This window comes from Glandiceps talaboti, chromosome 20 (genome assembly GCF_964340395.1).
Source record: "Glandiceps talaboti chromosome 20, keGlaTala1.1, whole genome shotgun sequence".
NCBI lineage: Eukaryota > Metazoa > Hemichordata > Enteropneusta > Spengelidae > Glandiceps > Glandiceps talaboti.
In genome coordinates, this window is record NC_135568.1 from 3,261,854 (window position 1) to 3,267,867 (window position 6,014).

A 6,014-nucleotide genomic window follows, 5' to 3' on the forward strand; every position below is an offset into this window, starting at 1 on the left:
TCGAGTGATGTACTCGATTTGATATTTGAATCAACGAAAGTCAAAGAGGATCATTATGAAATAAACTAACATGTAGACACAGAGATGGCCGGGAGGAAAGAATGACGGTGATAGAGGAGGCAGTGAAAGCCTGGAGAAAGGACGCCTGTCGATGGAATGGCTATATCGTAAACAGACTGACATGTACAGAAAGTCCCACCCTTAACTTTACACTCACTGTTGTTAATACTGTATTTGTGGCATTGCCTGGACGTGGTGTAAACAAGCTGCCGAAATGATACTTGATAGTTCACCCGAATATCGACATATCATATCAGTTTCACTTTTGAATTTGACATGAACATTTCGTATAATACATTAAACTTACGTCTTTCTAATACACATAAAAAGGTCGGAGTTCGCTAGCGGGCTCTTTCATGACTCTTTTGTAGAACATGTGTATGTGTGGGGGGGGGTGTAGATAGGTAGGTAGGTAGGTGGGTATGTATGTATGTATGTATGTATGTATGTATGTATGTATGTATGTATGTATGTATGTATGTATGTATGTATGTATGTATGTATGTATGTGTGTATGTATGTATGTATGTATGTATGTATGTATGTGTGTATGTATGTGTGTGTGTATGTATGTATGTATGTATGCATGTATGTATGTATGTATGTATGTATGTATGTATGTATGCATATGTGTGTGTCTTTGTATATGTGTACTCAGCTGCTGTACATGTTGTTTGTGAGAAAGGTACAAATATTGGTGGGCCCTTATCATAAATAATGCCAACTTGTCTAATCGTAGTTGATCTTTGCACTTTATGACTATCACCTCAACATTAAGGCCATCTGTGAAGCAATAAAATAACATATAACAATCGTTGATAGGTGAAATATACACTAGTTAATTATGCATATACATATATATATGGAACAAACAATTTGCATCGGCTTCTTTGATCATACAGTTTTCTAAAGAGATCCCGGAATGTTACGGAAGATTAACAAAGTGATGGTGTATACTGGTGGTGAAAGGAATGAATGAAACAATTGGATTTTATCATTAACAGATAACATAGCCGTCAGGGGAGATTACGCTAGAGGCGTTTACTTTAAAAACTATCATTTACCATAAAATATACAATATATAATGAAAATGAATTATTGTCATTTTTTAAATAATATAACGATGAATATTAATACAATGATATGTATTTCATTTTATTTCTGTTTATTTAAAATAGCAGATATCGAGGCATGTGGTTAAACTTTCAATACAAAAGAAAATAAGAACAGCATCCTAACAATGTATTGAGGGTACAAAATAATCTATTCTATAGAGCTTCCTGAGTGACACCAGCATATAGGAATCCCCCCAATGATAATTAAATGAGCTAAGTGAAACAGGCCACATTTTATGCAAGTTCTTACAAAACATTGTATAATTCAAATGATTCAAAGTTCATGTTAAAATGGCGGAGAGTTTTGATGCTAGAGTTGAGAAAGTGTCTATTTGAATAATTAACATTATTCTAACCAAGCAGTATATGTCGGTTGAAAGTAAAATGACCCCGCTGTATGATGGAACATTAATGGCGTTTTACAAGGTCACAACATGCACTTTACGTAAGCCATTATCTCGCAAAAAGAGGAGTTGAAATTACATTTATCCTGGAAACTGTTTGCCCAGAGTCACGTATGAGTCATAAGCTGTATTTAAACGGTGTAAATGGATATTGTTTGTATACGGATGAGTACTGATGTCTAAATGTAACAGGAGTCAAAATGTCGTAACAAATAACTATCGAGCGAGTAGAGCTACATGTATACTCGAGGCAAGATTTGTCATATTGGCGAACAGCACAACATCCCATAGGAGACGTGATTTGCCTGTCGCAAATCGTCCTGTTGTTGTAGGTAGAATTGACCGACTTGCATGACAGTAACTTTGGTCATAGGGATATGAAAACACTTTTAAATTTTAGCTTTATTCTTTCAATTTATAAACACGAACTTGGACAATGATATTTTCAAGTTCAAAAACACAGTAGTAAGAGTTGTTTCACTCGTCAAATATCCAAAATTAATGTTCCGTTTCTCATCCATATGTCCTGATATGAACAATATCCCAACTGCACGTACATCATTTTACGGCTAACACATGTCACAAAAAAATTTCAAACATCAATTGATACGATAAATTCTTGTAATATGACTGCTTTTGTTGTTGTTGCTGCTGCTGTTGTCGTTGTTGCCATGGTTACACTCCTTTGTTATTGACCTAAGCGACCGTTTCAAGGTCAACGTGTTGGAATAATGACAGGTTATATCTCTAAATTGCCTTCGTTTCAAAATAACTCCAACGTCGTTTCACCATTTTATAAACTAATATTGTATCTATTGTTCTATTAAGTTGAAACTTGTTGATAGGGCTCTGGAGTATCATAACATGAATATTATAGGCTGGTCGAGTCGTTTTCTATCTTCAGAAATGCATATTACCATTACTTTTACAAGTTTATATTAATTTGATTTTTTTTATGAATCTATAGATGACAGTTGTTTGTTAACAAAAGTTTTGTAAAAGGTATAGATATGTCAGCTCTTGTGTCAGAAGAATGGTGCACGTGTTACCAGTTCACATGTATTTGATTCATATTTTTAGTAATTGATCGCTCAGGTGGAATTAATTATACGATACATCATTGTTTACGTACATGGGTGGGGTAATGTTACCCGGGAACGTCCAGTCTTATAAAAGGTTCAACTATGATGTCACATATGATCATATCATTAGTAAAAGTACAGATGGAATACATTGTTAGTGAAACATCGTAAATATGAGAAAAGGCAGTGACTCAACACCTTTCGATGTTTTACTCACTGTTAGAATGTGTTCTTTGTTTCACGCTGACCTTAGTGTCAGAGCTGTCAACCAAACACTTCCTTTGATTGACAGCTGCACTGCCGATCATATTGTGTAGTTGTCACAGTGTCTGGGCTTAAAATAGATGTTTAGCAATGTAGTCTTGTAATGTTAATCATATCTGTTGCACGCAACATATTTTATGTGACAATCATTTCGAAATGTATTAGTAGTAGTAATTAAATGTATATGCTATGTAAGTTTACATACAAACATACACGTCATATATATATATATATATATATATATATATATATATATATATATATATATATATATTACCTAGCTCTAATATATCCATCCATCCACCCATCCATCCATCCGTCCGTCCGTCCGTCAATCCATCTAAATATCTACCTATCTGTCTATTTATATATATATATATATATATATATATATATATATATATATATATATATATATATATTAGTATCTATCTATCTATCTATCTATCTGTCTGTCTGTCTGTCTACCTACCTATCTATCTATCTATCTATCTAAGGTGAAGGTCGAGGCAATGATGATCGATACGCCTGATAAGGAGTACACTTAGTATATGAAGTCAATGTATAGAAACGTCACTTGGGTCATCAAATTATGACTACAATACAGACCATATGGATTGCATTAATTCACTGACATTGTTGGACGTGACAAGATGTGACATTCGAATCCACTTACTTTTATTTATAAATTACTTGTCCCACTTCACCATTATTACCAGAAAGGAATGTATCGATTTAAAATCATACATGTCCTTGAATAGTGTCATATTTTCAATAGCCAGGTCACATCAGGTGAGAGACACGTTGTGCTTAGTTAACCTGTGATGCACATATTCATCGTTTAATGTTCAGTGGTAATATACATGTTGGTCATTTCTCCTCATTCTTGTTCAATTCTCCAAACTCAGACTCTTTCCTACTACGCCTCTACTCCCAGATCTGCTCTACTCACTCACATCCGATTGCAATCACTAGCACACACATGCGCACGCACGCACGCACACGCACGTACACACACATACACGCGCGCGCGCACGCGCACACACACACACACACGCGCACACACACGCACGCACGCACACACCCAGAGGCACGCATACACACGCATTGGCGCGCACTTATACACACACACTCATTTACTACACTCGCCATCAACTCACTAACTCACGCACTCATCCACTAACTCACCCACTCACTCACTCACTCACTCACTCACTCACTCACTCACTCACTCATTCATTCACTCACTCACTCACCTGTCCATCCATCTATCCGCCCATTAACTGATTCAATCGTTCACCCATCGTATTTACACCGATAAACAATTCTCTTACGTTCAATGTTGGAAAATAGAATAAAAATGGATATAACCAAAAGAAACACAAAAAGCAAAACACCTTACTTTAAAGTCTCCAGTTTTCCAAGCTGAACAAAACGCCTTTTCTTATAATGGCCATATGGATGCGGATTGAGTATTTATTTTGAACTTTTAATTTATAAAACAGTTTCATCATGGTTTCCTACTTCAAAAATCAAAGTGAAACAACGTAGACCAAATCTGTGTTTGTAACTCAATACATTGCAAAAAGCAAAAAGCTATTTCAAAAAGTGCAAATTTTTGTTATTGTACGTACAAACCAGGACTTCGTATCACGTTGATTTTTTAAGTAGGATGCCATGATAAAGTTTTATCATTTAAAATCCAATATGGTCACTTTATGTATCGTATTCCAACGATCATGGTAAAAATGAAACATGAGAATAGCACCGAATTGAATGAAATATTGAAGTTATTAAGTCGACATCAATAAGGTTGAAAATACACATTTTATGAAGTACAATAAGTGGTCATCACAATTGACAATAGAGTCCAAATTACGTGTTAACATTTCGTGAATATTATCTGGAGAAACTGACCCAAATTTAGGACTCCATGACATTGCGTATTGTTCAGATAATTCTAATATGACGTATGGTGACCTTGAAAATAAATGGTATTAGCAATTCAAAGTGATATAAATTATACATAGATGACTTGTTTAGTATGCCTGAACCCATAACAGGGGCACAGCTAGTGTTGTTTTGTATTATACCAGTCGTAAATTAACACACCTGTTTCCAAATTAATGAGAATGCAATGATATATACGTTCCGTCTTAGCCTCGGGGCACTACCTCCAAATAGACCTCAAAACAAAATGTCACAATACTGAATTATGTTTGTTTCCAATTATTTATTATTATTTGCATGGTAACCGTTCTGCTTTTAGTAAACATATCAATGAATTGTGTGTTTACCCTGTCCTTGGTTGGTATACAGCTGTTGAGAACGTGTCCGCGTACATACGAGAATAGATACAAAACCTTGCAAGCAACCGTGTCTAATTTACCGTTCTGAAAGGACAATACACGTAACTCACTCTCCATAAAGTCCTAGGTATAACACTTTGTCGGGAAATAACAATGGGACATAGGTGTGGTTTGTTTTACTTTTGGTACGTTTCTTTGCGTTAAGGGAACCCAGAAACCTGACTTTCGATTCACGAATCCTGCAGTGCTCAACCTCTGAATTCGTAATAAAAATTAATCTGGTTAGGAGATACCTGCTGTAAACTGAGGTGTGTGTGTGTGGGGGGGGTGTTATGGATGCTTCATACCTCTTGCCCCAACAATACCTTGTTCCCCTTTGAGAAAGCACCTGCTTTCTTGCCATATCAATAAAATCTTTTAACCAAAGTTTAAAGCGAAACAAAGGAAAACGAAAGTATGTTGAATACTGTTACGTACCTTTCTAGAGGGCGCCATAACATCGTATTCCATGGTTCTACAGAGGATGAAACGTTGCATAGACAAGGGGTAATTTTATATAGGTGTTAGTAGGGGTGAAGGAGTGATTGTACGTCTTATGTACGTAGGATAAATTTCATCACAATTATTTCTCCAAGATATCTCGAATGAAAACATACATTTAGAAATGTCTGTCTCCAACAGTGCATATTTTCTAAACACTGCCATGTATTTAAGATTTGCTTGTTCTGTAACCTCAGGCAAAATTTGAACCAAGATCGTGTTCCAATCAACCTAATAGGG